This window comes from Rattus norvegicus, chromosome 4, assembly GCF_021556685.1.
Source record: "Rattus norvegicus strain SHRSP/BbbUtx chromosome 4, alternate assembly SHRSP_T2T, whole genome shotgun sequence".
NCBI lineage: Eukaryota > Metazoa > Chordata > Mammalia > Rodentia > Muridae > Rattus > Rattus norvegicus.
In genome coordinates, this window is record NC_141537.1 from 11,783,757 (window position 1) to 11,809,270 (window position 25,514).

The following is a 25,514-nucleotide window of genomic DNA, read 5'->3' on the forward strand; positions in this document are numbered from 1 at the left end:
AGAACCGGTATTTCAGTACTCAAACAGCACTGTAGCCTAAATACTGCTATTTAGCAAAGAGGTTGCTATAGGAAGCCCCTTTCTGCCATGGAGGAAGGTCATAGCTCAGTCTAGGCAGAAGGTTGCCACCCCTGTATTGTGCACATATCACATGATGTACGGGTAGGAGTGTGGCATGTAGAAGTCATTTTCTATGATTCAGGATGTTTTGGAGTTTGAATTAGGACCTGGCCCCTACTCGCTGTATGACCATGAATAAGTTATCCAATTTCCTTAACCCTTGCTGTCCTCATCTGCAAAGTGTGGAAAGTGATGGTCCCCAGGGAAGCCTCACATTGGTTAGTGACACAATCCTCAGAAGAAGCACGATGGTGACTCTCAGTATCAGGGGGACACAAAAGGAACAGAGCCATCAGTGTGGTGAGAGCAGACTTTCCGGGGCCATGAAAATGCTCAGATAATGGGTGAAGGGAACCATACATGCAGATGAGGACAACATTTGTGGTAAAAAATGTTTTAAAGCTTACAAAATGAGAGACTTAGGGGAGATAAATGAATATGAGGATTCTTAGTGATTTTTTTAAAAAAAGAGCTCTTTTATACTTTTTCTATGTTTCCAAATTTTCCTGCAATGAATGTATTACTTCCATAAATCTTTAAAACATGTTTTATAGAAACAAAAATCTCACCGTGACTCATCAGGGACAAGGCTGCCACGTGTCTGGCTGTAGTGGCAGAAATGTGTGCCCCTAACGGGCCTGTGTGTCTGGCAGGGGCCCGGCCCCTCGGAACCAGTGTTTTGTTTGTCTCTGGGCATGGGTAGCCATGGGGATCTTAAGTGCCACAGTGGAACAAACTTTAGCCACAGGATTGCAGGAAAGACAAAGGTGAGGAAGGAGGAGGGTGATGTGGAAGGGAGCACTATCAGCACAGAGGAAGAATGGGATGAGAGAGGCAGGACGGGAAGCTGAAGAGAGATGTCAGTCCGAGACAAAGACGGGGTTTGGCAGAGATGAGGCAAGAAAAAGAGACACACTGAGACACAAGGAAATGGAGAAGACGGAGAGGCAGACACAGCGTCAAGGCAGACAAGGGAGACAAGGAGATTGAGAAGGTGAGAGACACATCGATGCCCACGGAGAGGTAAAGTGTAGAGACAATGTGGAGGCCAGGAGAGAAGAGGCCAGGAGGGGTGTGTGCAGCTTTGGGGAGAGGCTTCTACTGCTTCTCTGCTGGGGCTCCGTGGCATGCCGTCCTAGCACAGCCTTCCTGCTTATCCTGAGGTTCAAATGCGAGTCTGTTGTCCTTACAAACCCGCCCACTGACTTCCTTCCATTCTAGGACCTAGGTGAGCCACCTGTCCTTCCAAGGCAGTCAGTCTCCTGGGGCTTTGACCTGCAGTGTCTCAGGGGCTCCAAGCAAGGAGATAGACCTTGTCCAGATGTGAACGAAACCAATGTGCCCAGGCGAAGGGTGGATGGAGGCCCAAGCCAGCCCCGCCTCATCGCTCATGGATTCTAGCCCTTTGGCAGGATCTCGGGTCTGATCTTTAATCATTGGGACATGTCCGCAAGGCTTCCCAGCTCTCGTGTCACAGCCTCACTCAGGCTGCAGCTTTTAGTCACGGCCACCTAAAAGCTACCGAGTATCAGAGGGACCTACACGGGGTGAACAGGAGGCAAACTTGAGGCTTTAGGTGAAAGGTGCAGTGAGGGAACAGCCTATCGTAGCCTGGGTCTTCCTCTAGCTCTTCCTCTGGCTGTGGAAACTTAAAAAAAAAAAAAAAAGCAGTTTAGGGAAGTGTCTCTAAACCTGAAATCCCTCAGTCTTCAGAGCTGCATGTCCAGGGAGAAGGCTGGAATGGAGCAGAACGGGAGGCCAGCAGTCCCTTGGGCTCCATGTGTCAGGACATGGAGGAGGAGAGACCAAAAGGAGTCCTAGACCCGAGTCTGCAGTCTTGGAGGGAGGGGCAAACCTGGGGAAAGACAAGAGCACACCCAGGAGGGTCATGAGGATCACAGAGCTAAACTCAGTCTCGAGGAGGCACAGAGACTGGGAGAAGTGTGACTTAAACCATCACAGATGATGACAATGAGGATGTGCACAGCCCTGGGGTGAGGCCACTGCGGGCAAAGACTGTAGCAGAGGTGACAGCTGCACGGTTACAATTTCAGTGTTCCCACCGGCCCGTGGATGGGATGTTTCCTTCCTGACTTTTGAAGCTGATTCCATGGGAGGCTGTGGAACTTTTAAAAGATACCTTAGCTGGTGAGAGCAGCGGATGACTCCAAACCCTGGCTGTGCTTTCCCTTCTGGGCTCGGCAGACCCATTTCCTGTCTCATGCTCCCCGCTGCCGCTGTGCAGATCTGAGCCTGGAGGGCACAGGCTGAGAAGTCCAGGTTCTCCTGCCTCTGTAACAGTGCATTGGACAGAGGCAGGGGGGTAGCATCGGGAAAGAAGGTTTAGTAAAACGAGCTTAGAAATGGGTCAGAGCTGGACCCGGGTGGAGGCTTCAAGAGGTCAAAATGGGACCCTATGACCTTTGATAGGCCATTTACTTATTATACTCTCTCTCTCTCTGTCTCTGTCTCTGTCTCTGTCTCTGTCTCTCTCTATCTCTCTCTCTGTCTCTGTCTGTCTCTCTCTGTCTCTCACTTACTCTCCTTCCTTCTCCCTCTCTCTCTTTCTATGTGTGTGTGTGTGCGTGTGTGTGTACAAGTTCTGTCTTGTCACATGACAAACTCAGGGTCCAGGCAGTGTCCAGTCTTTCTCTGCTATTGCTTCCCCCCATGAGGTACCTAAAGCAGTGCCACCAATGTTAGGGGCCAAATGTCCAAACCTATGCGCCTGTGGGGCACATTCCACATTCAAACAGTAGGAGCACTGAAGCTTTCAGGTTGGGGGCATTTTTGAAGAAGAACAGGATGTGTTTGACATTGTCAGATGGCCCATGATCCTTTTGGGCAGTGGTTCTCAATCTCCCTAATGCTTTGAGCTTTTAATACAGTTCCTTGCGTGCCGACTCCAACAATAAAATTATTTTCACTGTTATAGCATAACCGTAATTTTGCTGCTGTTTTGAATAGTAATCTTAATACTTTCGGAGATAGAGGTTTTCCAAAGGGGTTGCAACCCACGGGCTAAGAACCGCTGCTTTTGGGGGTGCGGGGTGTGATTTTGACTGTTAAATGTTCTCCGTAAGCTCATGGTCGGGCCCTGTGTTTTTCATGCTGGGGATGTTGTTTTGGAAGGTTATGAGGCTTTTAGAAATTAGGGCCGAGCTGGCAGAGTTGAACAGATGTCTTTTGCCACGTTTTTCTGCCACCATGATGTTCTACATGGGGCAAACAAGAACTGAGCCACAGTGGTACAATCACAACTCACACAGATTAAAGAAATGTTGTAAACTCCACACTGGGTACAAAACATTATGCTTATAGGCCAATGACTCTCTGGATAAAGTACTTCTCACCCTGGCTTTGTGGAGAATGAGCACAGAGGTAAGCGTCAAAGGTCAAATATTTCTGCCTGCGTTTTGCACTATCTCCCAATCTGGCGGTGAAAGCTCACTGTCAAGCAGGTGTTAAAGATGAAGGAGAGCGAATACAGGCTACAAGCCCAGCCGTCACTCACTGCTGCTGTAGGCTACTGGGGCTGTAGTCGAGGCGCTTGTGGAAACCAGTTCCCATACGGCATGGCTTTTAGGAGCATGTAAGGAGAGGTCCTCTCCTGCAGAGCTTGATAAGTCTTGGTAAAGGATTTAGATTGCATTATTCCCTGAGAATGGTGGGAGCCCTGGGGAGGGTGGCATAGATTGATCCCTTACAATCAAGTGAGACTGGTCTGGTGGAGGTAAGCCTGTGCTGTCTTCAGACCTGGGATGAGGAGCAGCAGGCCACTGTGGAAAGGAATGATGTCATAGACCCCAGGGACATCCCAGGGACACCCCAGGGACACAAAGGAAGGCTCAAACTCAGGAGGAGTTGCTAAGAAATGAGGCCACTCCCACAGCTTTGGGATTTTGGATGGGTAAGCATTTCCGATGTGTGCACAGGCGTGATGTATGCTGCTTAGCACCGTCCCACATGGACATGGTGTCACACGCATCCCTGCGCTCCTACACCTTTGCCTTTGTGTTGTTTCAGTTTCTCACGATGCACTTATTACCTCCTAAGGTGTAGTGTAGAGGACAAAGGTGGAAGAGGACACAGGAATGAAGACAGGGGTCAGCTTTCGCTCCTATGCTTGGCAAACAGGGACATTTTGATGGTTTGTTTTGTCCAGCTGACACAATCTAGGATCCTTTGGGAAAGAATGTCTTAATGAAGTATTATCACAAAGAGTAGCATGTGTTTGGGGGAATTACCTTGGTTACATTCACTGATGTCAGCCTGCCAGCATGGGTGGCAACATCCCCTCAACAGGAGACTCTCATCTCTGTGGTGGACAAGCCACAGCAAGCCAAGCACAGGCACGCATGCCTTTTACTCTTGACTGTGGCTGCGACTAGCTAGATGTCTCCGGTTTTTGTACCTTGACTTCCTTGATGCTATGGGTTGTAGCCTGGAATTGTGGGCTGAAATATACCCAGTTCTCCCATAAATTGTTTTCGCATTAAAAAAAAAAGTCTATGGCAGCATGCAATGAAACTGAGAAACAATTATGGCTTTTCCATTCAGGGAGCACAGAACTGGTATGTGGCTGAGAGCTGGCTTAGACACATTGGAGGTGAGATTCTCATGGGACACGGAGACAGATGGTGACGTTCAAGTCTGGAAGAAGCATCAGAACACAGGCAGGCAGGGGAGCGGGGCCTCAGACGTGGGGAGCTATAGGGCTCAGGAAAACTGGCGGCAGGCACAGGCGTTCAGTGACCTCAACAGTGAGGTGGATGTTGGTGCTTTCCCAAAAACTGAACCCTGAAATTACTTGGGGGCGTACTTTAGATATCATATATATGATATCTATATCTCTATCTATCTATCTATCTATCTATCTATCTATCTATAAATTTTGACTAGGAGACGTGTCTGCTTCTGACAGCACCCCCTCACACTTCAGAGAAGATATTGAGCATCATTACCTCCGATAGGAGTCACTTCAATTGTGGCAAGCAAGCCACTGGGTAAGAAATACCCTCATTCATTCTGCAGACAAATGCTGTCCAGAAAAGGGCAAATCGGATGCCGGGTAGTTTACTGTTAAGCTCTGCCAAGACAGGGTAAGCTGAACTTTCTTAATTCCTGCTTCAGTTAAGGTCTGTCAGATGTTCTGGGCCAGAGGCTGAAGACCAATGCTCCAACATTATAAGGGATACTGGGGACTGTCCAGGCAGCTCTGGAATCTATGCTTTTGTGCTTCCTACATAGTCAGTTAATATTTAATTCCTTCTCAGATCTCTGACGGGATTGAAGACTAGTTATAGTCTCATAATTGAACTTAAGTTATCTAACATTAGAGAAGAGGTTCTAGATTTGAAAGGATAGTTTTCAGATGGTATTACAATTAAACAGATTAAAATTAAACAGAATTCAGGTACAGAATTTTAAACTCTTTAAGTTAGGATAGATGATAGATAGATAGATAGATAGATAGATAGATAGATAGATAGATAGATAGAATACTTTATCTAAATTGCCAAAGATGATGGACTGGATGTTATAAGCGTATACATACTTTATAATGTGCACAATTGTTATAATCGTGTCCAATTTATGTCCGAGAGAAAGGAGTGTTTTTAATTGGAGAGAACGGGAGAAATGTAGTGGGTTTGGCCTATGCTGCTTGCATTCTAATGTTAATTTGGGCCCCCAAATTGTTTGCACGATCGATCGTCTGCATGTCCGCAGTTAAGATGCTGAGGAACCCTGTCCCCAGTTGGTTCTGGTTGGTAAATAAAGATGTCAGCAGCCAATGACTGGGCAGGGCAGACAGAACCGGGACTTTTAGAATTTCCCAGGCTTTGGGCTAAGAGGAAGAAGGAGAGGGAAGATCTGCCATGACAGGAGAGTGTGGAGAGGAGAAATGCCATGTCTGAGAAGAGTGAAGGACAGAGAGGCATGGCCACCATGTGAAGGAGCTGGGAGAGCGCGGCCCAGAGCAAGGCCCAGTTGGGTAGCTCTCTGACTCCAGAGCAGCCAAGACAGAACACAGAATTTAGTTAAGTTGTGACTTGGAATTATCAGTAAGAGGTAGACTCTATCAGTGGAGGTTAAGCAGTAGCCCAGCTATTGTGGTGACTAAGACATGTGTCTTTCCTTTGGGAACACAGACCATTGAAGTGGATAGAGAACCCGTAGCCGGGACTTAATTATTAATTATTTAATTCAGCAATGTTTGTGCATAGGACTCCAGTTCCCAGAGGCCTCATGTGGCTGGGTTACAATTCATGATTTATAGGTACAGATGATGTCTGTGGACCTCCTTGCTTGGTTTTTGAAATAGGGTCACAGTTGTAGCTTCGGCTCACCTTGAATTTGTGGTGATCCTCCTGCCTCAGTCTCCCAAGTGCTGAGATTATAGGTATGTGATGCCTTCCCAAGAGGTGCTTGAAAAGTCTTGAAGTGGGGGCCTTGCCGTCCTTTGTCCTCTCAGATATGGTGTGTGTGCTCAGATGTTGGTCTGGGAGGCTGTGAGGGAAACCTATACCAGCCAGATCTGAGTTTTACATAGAAGTAAAACTCCCCCGTGGAATTCGTTGTTAATTTAGTTTCTCGTGACATTCACATGAACTTGGTCTAAATGAATGCAGGATAATTCTGCGACATTTGGTCATGCTTCTGCCTCCCACCTGGGGGCATAACATCTCGGCACTAATCTGTGAGAGATTAACAGGGCTCCAGCCTGGCCCGGTGATGTTAGCAGTTTGAAGCGCTGGGCGCCACCTGGTGGCCACATGGCACAAAGCCCTACCCTCTGGAAGTCTGTTTCCTGTCGTTTGCGTCTCTGCCCCAGCCCATCCTTTAGTCAGCACCCCAAGTCTTGAACGTCAGCGGCCCGACATGGAGTCCAGGAATTTAAGACACCATCGAGCTTCCTAGCTGCTGTGGGCTCCGGAAATTGAAAGGGAGCTGTTTCTAGGAAGTGTCTGGCTGTCCTTCCCCTCCTGCCAGTTGGGAACCGGCTACTAAATAAAGACGCCATGTGACCTCGCTTCTGCAGACTCTCGGGTCTCAGAGCCACAGTTAAAGTGGAGAGGAGGAGGCAGATGACTCACTGATACTCCGGAGCAGGAAATCAACACCCAGGGAGCCTGACCTGGCAGCGGCTCGTACAGAATTGATTGGCGGTGGTTTGAGCCGTGGGTGGAGTGGCTTTAATGTAGCTTATTAATACTTCCTTCTGCCGACCTTGGGTACAACCCTGAAACCGGACTGGGTATGGTGGCTCAGGCCTGTAATCCCAGCTCTCAGGAAATTGAGGCAAGAAGCGCTGCCATGAGGTCCAGTGAAGCTTGAGTTCTAGAACAAAACAAATGTCCCAAAGAAACTCTGAAATGGCCGATAACGGCTCCCACCGGCATTCTTCAAGGTTTAGAGGATGGCAGAGAGTCTCACCACACTGGGCACACACGCTGCCACCCACACTGGCCACTGCAAGTGATGGGCTGTTTTCTCTCTAGGGGACCCTTTGCTAATGGCTCCCTGGGTTCTGGGACCCCTCGGCCCTCAGTGTAACCACCCTTCGGACTAAGTGCGGCTCCAAGCCTCAGAGACAAGATGGCAGAGACCCTCAGAGAAGCTGCAGCTGAAAGTAACAAGGAGGCAACTTCTTATCTTCCAGTCAGGAGCAAAAGCTGAAATCCGAGATGCCAGTGGTCTGCAGGCCTCTTCATGAGTGTGTGGGAGGAAGGCAAGGGTTTGCAGGAAGGGCTGGTCTGAGAACTGCCATGCTAGGCTTTGCCTTGCTAGGGGGTCAAGGAAGTAGGTGAGGTGGGGAGGCGGTGGCCAAGCGGACGAACACCTGAGGACAGACAGGGTGGCCATGGGATCATGGTCTGAGCTGACACCGAGAAGCCAGGCCAGGGACACGAGGAACTACTTGCTGGCAAACCTGGAAAGAGCAGGCTTGAAAGTCAGCTAGACGTCTTCCTGCTATAGAGAGTGGGGCCTCAGAGGTCATGTGGCTCCTACGTGACTATGCAGAGCTAGGTGGCGCCAGACTCCTACCCTAGCAGGGACTCCTTCCACAAGGCTCGGGGTCCAGGTCCTCCTTCATGGAGTTAGGTCCCAGACAATCCCCAGCCTCTGCTCCAGAATGCTCCATCTTGTTCTGTCCTTCAGACAACCAAGTTTGTGTTTGTCTGTCTCATGTCTTGGGATAGATCTCCATGTTCCTCCCTCTGGGAAAGGTCCGTAGAGAGCCCCTCTGACCCTGGGCCAGGGCTTTTGTCTGGGAGAACAGAGGACAGGTGGTCACAACCTCCTTCCCTTCCCTCTCCCAGAGGCCTCTAAAGCAACAGGCTCTCATGCCCACATGGCTTCCTCTTCCTTATGTAAAGCAGCTTTCGTATTTGCATCCCCACCTGGCATCGGAGGAGCCACAAACAAAATCACACTCTGCTTTACATGGGGCTGGGATGGATCAGGGCGGCAGAGAGGCAGGTGGGCGGGACACACCCTTGCTCATGTCCTCTGCTCTGTCTTCTGGCTGGGACGTCTGTGGATCTTTGCAAACATGGCTCAGGGCAGGCAGGGGGAGCTCTCCTCAGACCCCACGTTCCCTTCAGTTTGTATTCCCACGCTTTTGGGGCTCATGCCGGAGTGTCTGTGCAGGGGCAGAGCGTCTCTGTTCCTGGTGAGGCACAGGTGGGTGGTTGGTTGAGCAAGGCTCTTCCTCCTGGGAATGTCTTCTGGTCTATAAACACACACACACTCATACACACACATACATACAGACATACACACACATACACACACACATACACAAGCACACAGACACATACAGAGACACACACATACATATACATATATAGACACAGACACATACAGACACACATGTATTCACACACAGACACACACAGACACACACAGACTACATACACACATACATATACACACACATATACACACACAGACACACACACATATACACACACAGACACACACATACACACAGACACACACACATACACAAGCACACATACACACACAGAAACATACAGAGACACACACATACACACATATACATATACAGACACAGACACATACAGACACACATGTATTCACACACATATACACACACAGACACACACACAGACTACATATACACACATACACACAGACACACACAGACTATATACACACATACATATACACACACATATACACACACACACACACACACACACACACACACACACACACACGTGTCCCAGGTAACCCAGGTCTCTCCCCTGCTCATCCACACTCTGCAGCCTGGGAGCTGTCAATTCAGGACCATCATCAAACCAAGTCTGCCACCCCAAAGGACTTGGCCAGAAGCACACCCCGACCCCCATCCCCAGAGCCTTTACCCATGGGTGTGACTTTGTTTCCAGACGGATGTTGTGTCTGTCTGAGCCCAGTTGGTCTGGGGGCAGATGGCCCTGAAACTGCTTAAGGAGCAGTAGTGCCTGTGGTCAGAGGGGACAGAGGCGTCACCTTTCCCTGACCTTCCACCAGGGTTACTGGGTCTGTTTACTAAAATGATCCAGGAGGACCTCTGGGGTCATCTGTGGCATGGTGCCCAGGTCCTTTGTGTCTGGAACAAGGACCTAAGCAAAACACAGAGTGGCAGCGGTGGACTTACTAAGAGGGAGGACAGGGTGTACTTTACGCGGCAGGGGGTGTCAGGTGCGGCACGGTTATGAACACGGCTGCAGCAGAGGGCGTGAGCAAGCTTGTGGCTGCATAGGTCTGGGACTTTCCTTTATACACAGGAGGGGCAGGCGAGTATCCCTGGTAGGAGTGGGTGGACCTTTACTTGCAGTAAGTGATTGATTTTTCTTTTCTGTTTGCACACTCCCTAGAGGTACAGGGCAGTCCAAGGAAAGGTTTCTCCGTCTCTCTCGGTTGCTGGGTACCGAGTTAACCTTCACAGTCACGTGTGCTTGACTGTACCTTCAGAACTCTGGACTCTAGGACCCCACCCCTCGCGTCCCCTCGTTCTGTTTCGGGGACAGACTTCTGCAGGTCATGTCTCTCCAATTCCAGGGTCTACAGCAGGATGGAAGCTGGTTCCTCTCGTCCCCTTCCAGTTGTGGCAGCCTGGACCGCAAGACAAGGTTCCAACTTCCCTCGGTGGCCCACCACTGGCCTTGGGGCACCTCCCCCTCTTTCCATCCCTTGCTCTGTTCCTCAGCCGTGATGTCAGTTCTGGGATGCAGTCTGTCCCTGACTCCTTCTTCTCCTGAGCTACCAGTTTCCCTAAGGTCACATGTCTGCATTAAACACTTGGCAGCTTCTTTTCTCCAGACCCACGCATGCTCACACTCCTGAGGAAGACCTTGGGCGTCTCACTGTTGATACTTCATTCCCTTGGGATAAAGTCTCTCACTGAATCTAGGCCAGCAGCCATCAACACCAGCCACACAGGCCTCATCTCCACACCCACACAGTACAGAGGTCACAGACATAAGCGGCCAGCCGGATCTCTATGGGGATGCTTGGCGACAAGAGAACTCAGGCCCTCAAGCGTGTGTGGCAATTGCCGCTACCCACTGGGCCATCCCTCCAGCTCCCCCTGGCCCCTCCTTTTTGACTATGAACCTGTCGAACTCACAGAACCCTCTTCGTGTTTGACATCCACTTCAGTTTTACTTTGCTTCCTATGTAGCCTGACCTGGGCTCCAGGGTTCTGCGGGTCAGTCCCTTCCTTCCCTACAATTGCCAATGCCCCTGGGACCGACAGGTATGGGGCGGTTTGGAGGGGGTATCTGTTTTTGTTCACACTGCTCTCAGCTCTACTTGATTCTTGCAGGGCATCATGGGACCTGGAACTGCATGGCACCCAAGGACCTTGACACCTGCCTCTTGCCATCCACTCTGCAGCCCCTAACCACACAGCCTCTGTCCCTGCCAACCACTAATATGATGTAACGTATTAGCACCCTGTGGCCACCATTACAGGGTGCCCAAACTGGGTGTCTTGTAAAAACAGGAATTCATTCTGTCAGAGTCCTAGTGTTGGTAGGGCCTTGCTCTTGCCAGAGCTTTGAGGGGAAGACCTGTCATTGTGCCCACTGGTTCCTTCATCTCCAGTTTAACTTTCATTTTTCTTTTTAGATAATCGCTCAGTAGGTAGCTGGCGTTGGGATCCTGCCTCAGCCTTCTGAGTGTTGGGATCATAGGGCATTCGCCACCACACTTGGCTGTCGCTATCTTTAAACACGTTTTTTTATATTTATTTCATTTGCATGTGTGTTACCTGCATGTATGTGTGTACACCGAGTGTGTTCCTGGTACTGTGGACCTTGCGTTACAGGCACTTGTGACGTCTGTGGGTGCGGGAATGGAACCTGGGTCCTTCTGCAAGAGCAGCCAGTGCTCCTAACTACCGAGCCATCTCTTTACCCCCTTTACATGGACTTCTTTTGTATATGTTTCTCTCTGTGTCCTTTCCTATTGGAAGAAAGGAAGGAAAAGAGGGAGGGAGGGAGGAGAAAAGGAAGAAGAGATAAAGACGGGGGATGAGATCAGAGGGAGAAGTTACTGCAGTCGTGGGTGGCCCCCAGGAGGCCTGGCAGGCCAGGCCACTGTAGGAGCGATTTATAGCCAAGAAGTAATTGAACAGATTCATACTTGACCACAAGCCCAAACAGAGTCCTGGATTCTTGCTGTTAGGGAAGCTCATTAAAAAGAGGAATGAGAAAAAGACAGCAGACCGGGGAATGGAGCTCTCTTCAGAATCCGGGGATTTTCCTAAAACCCAAAGTCAAGGGTGTCCAGCATTTCACCCTGTGAACTGCGGTAAGTGAGCATCTGGGCTGTTGTCAGACATGAACCCACCGGGTAGAAACTCCGCCCACGTCTTTCCTGATCAACAACAGAACCTGCCTCATCGGGTCTCAGGCCTGACTCACCTTGTCTGGAAACCATTTAGAGGAGCCAATCCCAGTTCTCCTGTTTGACTCGGAGGCCCACCCCCTTGCCGCTGACCAGCCTATTGTCTCCCAAGGTTGCTGGCTCGCTCTGTTTCCAGCGAGACCCCACCACCACTCAGACCCTCCCACAGAGCGTTAACTAGCTGTGTTTGGTGGCCATTGCTGTGTGAACTTTGTGCTTGTACTAGTTAGTGTTGGGGATTCTGTCCTCACGGGGTGAGAAGGACGCTCTTTGGACATCCCACATTCTTTTTTTTTTTTTTTTTTCCGGAGCTGGGGACCGAACCCAGGGCCTTGCGCTTGCTAGGCAAGCGCTCTACCACTGAGCTAAATCCCCAACCCCAGACATCCCACATTCTAAGCAGCACACTAGGGAGCAGTTTTAGCGTTCGGGTTTTATTATGAAGTGACCTAGGATCCCAGTCCCCCTCTAATCTCTTGGAGCAGCAAGAGTTCGCTGATGTGAGGGAAGAGGTCACTGCATGCCCTAATTCCTCTCTCCAAGGTTAGCTAGGGACGGCCATCTAGGCCGTGACCCTGAGAGCCTGCATGTGCCCGCTAGAGTTACGAATGAGGAAGATCCTAAACCCTGGAACTTGCAGGGTTATGAAGCCTACCTGATCTTGAGAATTGAAGACTATGTTTGTCAGAAATTTGAATCAACTGGAGATACAGGCAGGGAGATCAGCTTAGTATTGCTTCTCTCCAGCTGTAAGGCTGCTCCCCTGTCCAATGGTGGAGGACTCCAGGGAACAGTCTGTCCTGGATTCAGTTGTGTCTGTCAGCCCATGCTTCATACCTGCCCACCTTCTCTGCCCCCTCCACCACCACTTAAGGTAATTTGAGATGTTTCCAACAAGGACAAGACAAGAGGAAACGAACCAATAGATTAAAACAACTCACGAGTTCAAATGATTGCCGTTCCTTGCTATCAAGACACACATTTGCATTTTCCTGTTCTTTTGACTCAGAATTGATCCAGGGGCGGGAGTGGGGTGCTGGTAGCACCCGGGAGATATCAGAAGAGATGGAAACATGCATTCACAGAGGGCTGGAGAAGGTTGGGGGAAGAAGAAGGACTCGGACAAAAATAACACTTGTTTCCTTGGGGTCTCCAGAGGAGACACAGAGTGCAGGAAAGCCGACCGGAAATTGTTCACTTTTTAACCCTTGATCCTCCCCAGTGTCCGGTCTGGGCCTTAAGTTTGAAGCTTTGGTAGTGGTAGGAGCTGCAGAAGTTGGGCGCACGCGCTCCACCTACTGTCCAGTTGACGCTGGTGCAGGGAAGGCCTGCTAAAAAAAACCCGAGAGGGTGGAGCCCGGTTCCCCGGTCGGGATGAGAGCAGTCTGAGCTCATTTTCTTGGTGAGAAGCAACACAGATCCCTGAATTTATGTGTAAATGGCACGTGGATACACAGGCCATGATGATCTGCTACGTGTTTACAGATTTAAAAACTGCGGGGCTGGAGAGCTGGCTCAGCAGTTAAGAGCACTGACTGCTCTTCTGGAGGTTCTGAGTTCAATTCCCAGCAACCACGTGGTAGCTCACAACCATCTGTAATGGGATCTGATGCCCTCTTCGGGTGTGTCTGAAGAGAGCGACAGTGTGCTCACATATATAAAAAAAAAAATCTAAAAACCAACCAACCAAGCAAACAAACAAAAAACCAAAAAACCAAAAAACCAAAAAAAAAAAAAAAAAAAAAACCAAAACTGTCTGAGGCTGGGAAAGTGGCCTGGTATGTAAAAATACTTGCACACAACTGTAAGGATGTGAATTTGGATCTCCAGAACACACACACACACACACACACACACACACACACACACACACACACACACACACAGAGAGAGAGAGAGAGAGAGAGAGAGAGAGAGAGAGAGAGAAGCGAACAACACTCACCCAATTCACATGCTCTTCCTTTCATTCCGCCAACGGTGGTGTTTAGAGTGAAGGAGATGTCTCTATTTTTCTAAGATTCACATCCTGAGACCATCACCCCTACAGTGACAGCATTGGGAGGAGGACCCTGGCGTGACTAGGTCATGAGGGAGTCTTCACAAAGACATCCTCATAAAGCAGACCCTAGAGCGTTTTCTTGTTGTTTTCTTGTCCACAGGAGGACACAGCCGGAACGAAGCCGGGGTGTGTGAGCCAGGGCACAGGTCCTTCCCAGATTCTGAAGCCATTGGTGCCTCCTGACTTCCAGAACCATGTGGAATAAGTTAAATGCATTCCTGTTGTTTATGAATTGCTTACTGCGTTGGAACCGATACCTCGCATGTATGGCAGAGAGGGGATTTCTTACATTGCCTACACCGTAGGAGCTGGGTATTAGCTCCTTTTCTAATACCCTGTGATAAAACACCATGACTGCAGAAGCTACAGCTGAGTTTAGCTTGGGTGAAGGTCCAGAGAGCTCTATAATGACAACAGGTATCAGGAGTAGGGAGCTGAGAGATCACCCTTTGGACCACAAACCTAAAACAGAGTGAGTGAACGGGCAGTAGGTTAAGTCTCAAGTTCTCAAAGCCCACCCACAGTGATGACATGATATCCTCCACCAAGGCCTCTCCCAAACCCTCAAGCAGCAACGACAACTGGGGACCAAGTACTCAACCACAGGAGACTCTGGGGCACTTCTCATCCAAACCCCTGCAGCAGCCAACAGTGGCTGTGCAGAGTGGAGAAGCCCAGAGCCTGCTCCGTGGAAAGGGGATGCTTCAGCTGTCCCAGCTGAAGATTCCCGGAAGTTTGCTGGTCTTCAGGCCGTTCTGAAAGTTGAAGCTGGATGTGGGCCAAGTACAGTGGCCGCAGAGAGACCCACTCACCAGTGAAGGACCATGGCCTTTCCTCAGGCCTCTTTACGTTGAACTGCACCACCCATGAGGAATGAATCTGTCTCGTTTAATCCTTTCTGGAAATGTCCCCGTAGACCACCTAGGGAGGTCTGCCTCATAGTTGATTCTGGATCCTGTCAAAGTGACAATAAGATTAATTATCACAACTGGTGTGGGGTACAGCTGGGGTACAGTGTCAAAACCAGAAGAAACACGTTAGTACAGACTTCAGAAGTCATGTCAATTTCATTTCTCTCACCCCCTCTTCCCCTCCCCACCTCTCCTCATTCCCTCTTGCTCTATCTCCTCCTCTAGTTAGTTTTAGGCATTTTTGCCACCCCTGAAGATTTATTTAACTCCGGTTTCAATTAAGATACCAAACTGCTCCATTACTGAGAAAGAACTCTATCCGGCTGCCTCCTTCACTCACCTCCCTGTCTATCTCCCCAAAACCAGTAGGCTCCACCCAGCCCTGCAGTTCTCTCACTGGGAACACGCTGTCTGAATGACGTCCTATGAGCAGTGGCTGATTAATGGGCGCATGCGTAGTGCTGTCCTTAACGCCCAAGAGTAGCAACCGTGTTTAACCTGCTGTCCTTTCATACTGCTTCTCATCTGCTGTATGAGTAACGGCGCTGTACCAGTAACGCTGCGATGAACTCTAGTCATAAGGCTTTCCTGGGAACATAAGTTTTCATTTCTCTGGGATAAATGCCCAAAATGTGGTTATAGGACCAGACGATAAGTGAACGTTTAGTCTATAAGCTGTCAGGTTCTTTCTGTTTATATTAGCAGAACACAACAGACCCAGTTCCTCAGTACCCTCCTCAGCTGATGCTATCACTACTTTTTCATGGATATGGTATATGTGTATAGTGTACATGTGTAGTGCATGTACAGTGCATGTGTGTAGTGTATGTGTGTGGTGTATGTGTGTGGTGTATGTGTGTAGTGTACATGTGTGGTGTATGTGTGTGGTGTATGTACAGTGCATGTGTGGTGTATGTGTGTAGTGTCCATGTGTGGTATATGTGTATGCATGTAGTGTATGTACAGTGCATGTGTGGTGTATGTGTGTGGTGTATGTGTGTAGTGTACATGTGTGGTGTATGTACAGTGCATGTGTGGTATATGTGTGTAGTGTACATGTGTGGTGTATGTGTGCGGTGTATGCATGTAGTGTATGTACAGTGCATGTGTGGTGTACATGTGTAGTGTATGTACATGGTATATGTCTATATTTGAGTATGCGTGTGTGTGTGTGTGTGTGTGTGTGTGTTCATACACAGAGGCCAGAGAGGATGGACGTCAGGTGTCCTGCTGTTACTCTCTGCCTTGATCCTTTGAGATGGGTTTTCTCCCTGAGAGCCTATGGGTCCCACTGATCCTACCTCTGTGCCCTACAGTGCTGGGACCTCAGGCCCATGTCCTACTTTTTACGTGGGCACTGGGGATCCAAACTCAGTTCCTCATGCTCATAACTAAGCACTCTTACCGGGTGAGCCATTTGCTCAGCCCACTACTTTAATTTTTAGACTATCTAATTGATGTGCTTTGGAATCTCATTATGGTTTAATTTGTATTTTACAAGCGTGTGTGTGTGTGTGTGTGTGTGTGTGTGTGTGTGTGTGTGTGTGTGTCTGTTTTCAGTGAATGCTTCTCACTTCTCTTTGGTTTCTGGATGAGGTTTCTATCTTCTACATGGCCCTAGCCATGAGTGAGGAGCAGGACTTCTCTACTCCCTGCTTCCTCCCCATTCTTTGCTTCCGAGCTCCTCCGGACACTGGCAGGGACTTGGTAGGTGGAGTCAAGTCTTCTGGCTCCCCAGGCCAAACTTGATTTCCTTTTCTTTAAATTTCCAGTCTTTAGCTCCCCAGAAAATCTAACCCCGTCTCGGAATCTCAGCGTCTGCTTTCTGGAGCACTCCCTGGCACTTGATGGTCCGTACTCAGTACATCTGACTCATCTGTTCTCTCAGGCTGGATCTGTACCTCCAACGCCCATGACACACACTGTCATGAGCAGCTTCTCGTCTCCCGAGAGTCCTGGTGGGGATTTTCTTCAATCATGTAAACCTCAGATTGTGAGTTCTGAGTTTTATGGGCTGTAGACATGCTCAAGTTCATAACATATATAATTATGGGATCGGATTGTGTTTCAGAAGATCTGCACCAGTCTGTGTTGGCACCCAGACGTCAAACTCACTTCTGTCTGTCTCCAAATACCTTGCTTATATTTGACCGTATCTGTCTGACTTTGAGTCTTCCTCAATGTACTGGTATCACTGTGGTTTTCCCTATAGCTCGTGTAAGCACTTCACCATTTATATAGTGTGCTGCTGGCTTTTTCTTACTGATTTTCAGACATTCTTCATATAGTTTAACTCCTAATCCTCTTTTGACTCGAGGAACAAGAAGCATCTCTTTTCTGTCCATCAATTTTATGATCTTGTTTTGTTGAATAGAAGTTTGTAGTCTTTAAAATGTTTTTAATTTATTTTTTCATGTATATAGGTGTTTTGCTTGCATGTTTGTGTGTGTGTGTGCAGTGTCTTGGAGAGGGAGTTGGACCTGCAGGAACTAGAGATAAGGATCGTTGTGAGACACTGTCTTAGTTAGGGTTTTACTGTTGTAAAGAGACACCGAGACCAAGGCAACTCTTATAAACAACTTCTAAACGGGGTTGGCTTACAGTTCAGAGGTGCTGTCCATCATCATCATGGCAAGATACATGGCACCCCGCAGGCAGACATGGAGCTGAGCGTTCTACATCTTGATCAGCAGGCAGTGTAGACCGCGCCATGCTAAGCATAGCTTGAACACAGCAGACCTCAAAGCCCACCTCCACAGTGACACACCTCCTCCAGCAAGGCCACACCTCCTCCAACAAAGCACACATCTCATAATAGTGCCACTCCCTACAGACAAGCCTTCAAACACAAGCATTCAAACAATAGGGCCAAACCTATTCAAACCACCAAAGCTACCAGTGAGCACTGGGAGCCAAATCCCAGCCCTTCCTTCAGAACTGCAGTTCCACAGCCTGACCCCTTCGTTTACTTTGGGACTTAGGCCTTTTTAGGTCTTGTTTAAGAAAACTTCCATTGTTAGACAGGGAAATGTTTTCCTCCATCTTGACTGACCTTTCACACAAGGCCCTCACTCAGCTGGGGCCCATTGTTCTGTTCTTTGCCAGACTGCGGGAGCTTTTCTCATTATAAGCTATCATGGTATCTGGTTTTTCCTGGCCGTTCTCTTACACTCATGGTTTGAAGTCTGATGCCTCTCCTTGCTTCCATCGTCCTGCTGGCCTTTGTTTGGCTTTTGAAGAATTCTGCAGCGTTATTGTATATTTAGCATCTTATCTTATAGGATGCACTCCATTTCGCTATTTCTTCTCATCCTTCTTAGAGTGAGCTCACGAGAGCCATTGACCACCATGGCCAAGGCTCAGATCAGGGCCTTTCCGTGAGAATCAGATGGTCCGTCCCATCGAAGGCTCCCATCCCATTGAATCCCTTCGTGATCATTGGCTATTTCAGAGCATGCTCTGTGTGTCCTCAAACTTTAGAGTCTGAGACTTCTTTTACAATCATTGTCTGTCCACTTTACTGGAACACATACTGAGTGTGTGTGTGTGTGTGTGTGTGTGTGTGTGTGTGTGTGTGTGTGCGCATTGTTAATCTGCTAAGGGCGGAGGCTCATAGGTTAGTTTGCTTGCATTAAGTGCCATTCAGAGACTCTGTATCTCAATCACACTGTGGGTTTCTTTCTGCTCTTATCCTGGAGAATACGTTGTTAATCACATGTGTCCCGCATCTTGGTCTCTCGCTTCTTCTGTAGAAATACATCTTGCCTATCTCAAGCAATAAGAAAAGAGAGCAGAGGACGTAAGGAAACTCCTGGACCACCATCCACTTGACAGGCCATGGCTATGCTGTTCTGTGTTTTATAAACTCTTCCCTCCTTAAACTGAAGTAAATGACAAATATTTTAGCAGTAAATACACTAGACTTTATCTGTGAAAGACAAATAATTCTTTTAAGAACATAACCAGAATGCCGTCGTGCCTCAGAAATGAGGTTCCTGAACAGCAGTGAGTGTCGATGAGTGGGGCTTCGCAGCTGTCTCACAAGTAGGGTTCTCTTCACTTAAGTTAGTTTGGATGAGGTGTGTGCACTGCAGTCAGGCGATGTGCCTCTCACATCTGCTTCCCTTTGGTATTCCTTCTATTAATTCTAGTTTCCCATGTTAGGACTGCTATCTTGTGACAATTAAGCCCTCTCAGGATTTTAAAGGTAATATCTGAATAAATGATTATAAAGTATTGAAACTCACACGAATGTCATCTTTTATTTATGTAAATGGAGTCACATGGTGTTTGCTGTCCCGTGACGTGCCTTTGTTACTGAACAGTAAATATCTCAGAGTACTATTACCTCCAATGAATGATAGCTTTAGTAAGATATAGTTTGCACACTATGACACTTACTCTCTTAAAGCACGTGCATATCCAATGACCTTCAGCCTGCCCAGAGTGGCGCTCCTATGAACACGATGAAGTCTGAGCATTTTCATCAATTCATCTTAGTCAAAGGTTTAATTGCTGTGAAGAGACACCATGATATGGCGGCCCTTATGAAAGAAAGCGTAACTGGGGCTGGCTTACCGTGTCAGAGGCTTAGTCTGTTATTGCAATGGCAGGGAGTGCGGCAGCATATGGTGTTGGAGAGGAGCTGAGAGCTCTACATCCAGGTCGGCAGGCAGCGGGAGAGAGACCCGGGCATGGCTTGAGCATTTGAAACCTCAAAGCCCACTCCCAGTGACACAGCCCCTCTAACAAGACACACCTCCTTGTTCCTGTCAATTAGCTCCACTCCCTAATGACCAGGCATTCAAACGTGAGTCTGTGGAGGTCATTCCTGTTCAAACCACCACAGACGCTGAAAGGAAATCCCACTAGCAAATCCTTGTGGGCCCTCCCAACTCCAGATGTACGTTCGGTGTGCTTTACTGTGTTTACTGTGAAGAGAATCATTCAGTCAAGTTCCCTCATGCAGCAGCCTCTGTAGTTTTCCACCTACGCAGTGCTCACACATCAGTTCCTGGCCACTTGGTTGTTCCCATTTAAAATGCTTTAAACGTTATAGTAAAAATGTTAGTGACTGTGTACTTATAGGCATTAAAATAAATAAATGGAAAGGAAACAATGGTGTAAGTAAAGTGATGTCACACATGAAATTAATGGAACCCAAAGACCATACAAATCAGCAGCCTTCGGTACAGTTAGAACAGGAGCAGCAGTGCTTCGTGCTGGATTTTGCACTTTCGCTGGTGAGTGTATTTTCATGCACTTATCCACAACCCCAAAGTGAAAACTTCAGGACAGAGTCAGTGGCGGAAAGACATGTTGCTTTATAACTTTTATACCCTGCATTCATTGCCTGCGTTCAGATCTTCTTCCCCTCACCCCCCAATCTTTCACATTTTTGACTCTTGGGATATCGCTGCTATAAACATACGTGAAAAAGTTTATGTGTGGACACATGTTTTTACATTCCATTGTTGTGTGTGGAATCTTTGTAGTATGTGATAGCCGTGTTCAACGGCTGAAGAACTGGAATGTTCATCAAAGTGGCCTTAACATTTTTAAATTTTCTTTAGATTTTTCTTATGTCTATGCATGTTTTGCCTACATATGTAACATGTGTATGCACTTCCTGTGGAGGCCAGAAGAGGGTGTCAGATCCCCAGGAGTGAGTTACAGATGCTGTGAGCTGCCAAGTGGGTGCTGGGAACTGAACCCAGATCCTCTGGAAGAGAAGTTATTCTTTTTTTATCTCTGCGCCATGACTTCAACCTCACCTGCTGTTCTCCCAGTATTTTGTCTGCTTTTTAAAATTATGGTGAAAATACTGATTTATATTTCCTTTGTGATTAATGACACAGAACAGTGTGTTCTCATGCGCTGTTGGCCATTTAAATACGTTTGTTGGAGAAATATTTATTCAGAAAATTCTTTAATCTTAAATTGGGCTGTTGGCCTTTGTATTGCTGGGCTGTGAGAGCTCTTTATATATTCAATCACACCCTTTATTACCAGATGTGCAGTTGAAGGTATTTCTTCCTAACCTGGGGACTCTGGCTCTGTCTTGGACCTGGGGATTTACCCCAGAGCCCCAAGATGCTCAGCGACCTCTCTACCACTAAGCCACACCCAAACCCTCTTCCCCTCTTTTATTTTGACTCAGGGTCTCACTAAATCACACAGGCTGTTCTTGAGTTCCCTGAGGCTCAGGCTGGCCTTGAACTCGTGATCAGCCTGCTTTTGCCACTCTAACAGCTGGAATTATAGACCTTCAGCACCAAGCTGGGCATACTTTCTTGAAGATGTCCCTTGAACCATTAAGATTTTAAAATGTTGACGGAATGCAGTGTATCTGTTTTATTTCTTTCCCTGTCTCTTTGGATGTCTTATCTCAGAAAGCATTGTTAATCCCGGTTGTGGGCTTTCCTTTTATTCTTAGTTCAGCTGATACATTTAGGTCTTTGATCCATTTTGTGGTTATTTTTATATATGATATGAAGCAGGGCCCAGTTCTATTCTTTGACATGTGAATGTCTGGTTGTCACAGCTCTGCTTGTTGAAAATGCTTTCCTTCTCAATTGGGTTATTTTGGTACCACTTATAAGTATCAATTGGCTGTAAATGTGGGGCTCTATTTCTGGACTCAGCTCTGCTTCATTGATCTGTTTGTCTGCTCTTTGACACATTGTCTCGATTCTGCAGTAAATTTTGAAATCAGGAGTTACTGGTCCTTTAGCCTTGGTTACTCTGAATCCCTTGAGTTCCCATATACATTTTAGCTTGCGAGTTTCTACCTACAATCCAACAGAGTTTTACATTTTTATTTTATTCTATTACCGGAAATTGCTATATATTCCAGGCTGGCCTTGGACTCGTGGTCATCCAGCCTCTGCTTCCTGAGTACTAGGATTTCAGGCATGATTTATACTTGATGTTTTTGATAGAAATTTTATTTATTTATTTACTAACTATTCATTTTTTTAGTTAGTTTTGAAACAGTCCTAGATTTTTGGGGGCTCACCATGTAGACCAGGTTGACCTTGAACTCACAGAGATCCGCCTGACTCTGTCTCTTGAGTGCTGGGATTAAAGGTGTGCAACACCATGCCTGGTAGGAGCTGTATTGAATCTGCTCATCAGTATCACGTATCTTGTCATCTCTACAATGTTATGCCTCAGAATACTCACTGTATACTTTTCTTGTTAAATTATTCCTAAAGGTCTTATTATCTTGTGTATTTAAAAGTGACTTTTGACTATAGGGGAATCATGGGAGTTAGACTCTTAGCTTTCTGGCCTCTGCTATCCAGAAAGATGCATTCAAAGGACGGCAGAATGAAGCCCATAGAATGTCTGATACTGGCCAGGTTCGGGGTGGGGCACTGGCCCTTCTCAGTCCTGGGGACTAACTGCGATTCTACGTCCACCTGTCCCTCCAAAAGTCAGAGGTGTAGGGAGGATTTGTGTCATGGGTTGAATTGTGATCCTCCAAAATATATTCGTTTCTAACCGCCTAGTTCAGCAGTTCTCAACCTGCGGGTCACGATTTGTGTCATGGGCTAAATTGTGATCCTCCAAAATATATTCGTAACTAACCGCCTAGTTCAGCAGTTCTCAACCTGCGGGTCATGATTTGTGTCATGGGCTGAATTGTGATCCTCCAAAATATATTCGTAACTAACCGCCTAGTTCAGCAGTTCTCAACCTGCGGGTCACGACCCCATTGGGATCGAATGACTCTTTCATAGGGGTTGCATATCAGATATCCTACGTATCATATATGTACATTATGATTCATTGAAGCAAAATTACATTTATGAAGTAGCAATGAAAATAATTTTATGTTTGGGGGTTCACAACATGAGGCTCAGTACCTCTTGGGACTGGAAGCAGTGGCACTGTTTAAGGTGGTCTGGGGCTTTTCTTCCTAGGAACCTCCCCTTTTTCCCTCCCTGTGCTGTTCTCACCCCACTTCCCTCCTCCCAGAAAATCAGAGCTTTGCACACTAAGGAAGCTCTGTCACTGAGACTCATTCCAGCCTGATCTTCATAATGAATAGATCCCACAGTGCTAGAGGCATCTGGTGACTGGAAAAGTCTTCTTTGCTTAGCGCTGGGATGACTGAAGAGCTGAGGAGCAGACAAGAACAGCTACGTGCATGGTGGGGAGGATCCGTAAGCTCCCTGGTTTCTGGGCTGTGGTTGGGGCCTCGACTGGGAACAGCGCATGCGTCTGAGGAGGGCTGACAGCAAGGATGTGCCGCCTTCCAAGTACGCATGGTTCTCAGGAGGACTTGGTTTGCTGTGGATTGGAGAAGGACGTGGCTCTCACAATAAAGAACCACAGGAGCCCAAAGGCCAAGCTTTGGCTGACCATGTGGGGTCGCTCGCAGCTCTACAGTCAGACCATGTATATACTTATTTAAAAAAATTAAATCCTAATGAACAAAAACTCCAGGAGATAAGAGTGTGAAGATACCCACCTCAGTACCACAGCACCCCTTAGGCTTCACGCCAGGGTCCTTCAGACCTTTCTCTCCATGAGATTGTGCTGCAATCTGTGAGGGAGCATTCGCACGTGTGTTTCCTGTGTTAATGGAGAGATTCTGGGAGCAAACCCCAGACAACGGTCCTGAGGAGTGAAGAGGTTAGGTTTCCCCATAGCAGCTTCCTTAGGCCTGCCCTTCACTTAGGCAACAATTCCCCTACAGCTTCTCAGATAGAGATAGACAGATGATAGGTAGATAGGTAGATAGATGACAGATGATAGATGGATAGATTTTATATATATAATATGTGATGGATAGGTGATAGATCATCATGGATAGGTAGATGATAGACAGACAGACAGACACCTGGCAGCAGACTTCTTCATCTGGATGCTGTGTAGATATTTTCTGGGGAGATAGAAGCAAGCATTGCCGCTCTCCAGGCACACTTCTCAGCAGCATAGCCTAAACTAAGACATTAGCCTTCAGTTCCTGAACACCAAGGTCCTGGAACACGTTAGCGTTGCTGCTCCGGGTCCACGCCTGCTCTGACGAAGCCATCTGCAGTACCGAGATGGCAATTGCCTAGACTGGGGCCAGACTGTGGGATGCCAGCATCACACATCTGGAGCTCAACAGGGGACAGGAGAGGGCTTACTTACTTTTTCCTTCCAGGTACCATCTCAGAGTACCTCATTCTTAAGCTGGTCATTTTTCTATTGCCTAAGCTTGACTGAAGCCAAAACTTGGCCTGGATTTTTTTTTCAAGGTCCCTAACATGTACACTCACCTATCGCTTCTCTTCTCTGTAAACCTCTTACATTTTCTCTCACCTACAAAAATGTCCATACCTCGTCCTTTCCTGGGGGCTATATCAGTTGGGACCTTTCCTCAGCCAGGACCACACAGTCACCCAAGGCTTGGCCCTCAAGGCTGTGTGAGCTAATGCGCTGGTGAGGCAGGGCTGTGCTGATAGCAAAACTACTTTTTTGATGCAAGAGATTACCTTTTAGGGAGTCACACTTCGGAATTCAGTATAGACGGTCAGTGTACATACCATTGGTCAACTGCCTGGCCGACAGTTCTGGAAACTGGTGTAACTAAGGGCTAGCCACCTCACGGTGACCATGCTGCTTCAAGTCTTCCTGGTCTCAACTACGAAATGGGAAAGACAACAGTGGTATGTGCCACACACAGCAAACCCTGGAGAGGCTGAGAGGCGCATGTCTGTGCGTGAATATACAACATCTGGGACAATGGCTGCCTTCTGGAAACTCAGTGTCTGCTCTGCTTCTTTTAAAGTGAATCCCGATGACAAAATCTGGATCCCAGCAAACTGGAGGGTCTAAGAACTGCTGAGGCTAGGTTATAGGGTAAGGACAGAGACAACACTGTCTCTCTTCTCCAATCTGGCCTCCCGCCATGGGATGCTCAAGTCAGTGTCTGTATACCGCTAAGGAACCCCGCGGGGGTCATTCCCGACTGTGAGTCAGGGAGACACCCCCTTTCCTATTTGGGAGAGAGCATGGCTGGGATCTGCACCTCCTGATTCTGACTGAGGCTACCAGTAAGATACTGCAGACAGGCCAGGGCAGGGTTGCTTGTGATGCTGGCTGTCTTGGTGGTGTCTCTCCACCCTCCCTCTTTGCTGGGACTGGGGCCACCTGCCAGGATTTACTGTGTGCAGAGTTTCTGGAAGACCTTGGCTCTCCGGTACATCTTGGCTGCTGTCTTACTCACCAGGCCTGATTTTTCCAGACTCCAGCCTGACCTTGACACTGTAGGACCTGAGCAGGAAGCCCTTTCGTGAAAGGCTTCTTTTCTCTGTACTGGCACCGGTGCAGTGTACTGAAATTGCCTTTGCAGCAGGGGCGTTTTACTCAACGGCCCCTCCTGGTTTCCAGCGCCACTCCTCACACCTGTAGGTGTGACTTGCTTGGACTGTGAGTGACTGGGGGGACTCTCAGAGGACCTTGCTGCCTGTCATAGGCAGTTAGTTGCCCTGACTGGAATT

General features: G+C 47.9%; 1 long non-coding RNA gene across 2 annotated transcripts; it reads left to right on the forward strand.

The window, feature by feature from the left end:
- Positions 1 to 843: 843 nt before the first annotated feature.
- Positions 844 to 19,261, forward strand: LOC108350647 (uncharacterized). Of its 2 annotated transcripts, XR_015686294.1 has the most exons (4): positions 7,522 to 7,837; positions 10,195 to 10,265; positions 10,961 to 11,949; positions 14,205 to 19,261. It is a non-coding gene; the product is annotated as an uncharacterized LOC108350647 (long non-coding RNA). The 2 variants fall into 2 exon arrangements; XR_015686293.1 differs by lacking the exons at positions 7,522 to 7,837; positions 10,195 to 10,265; positions 10,961 to 11,949 and adding an exon at positions 844 to 1,114.
- The last annotated feature ends 6,253 nt before the right edge of the window (positions 19,262 to 25,514 follow it).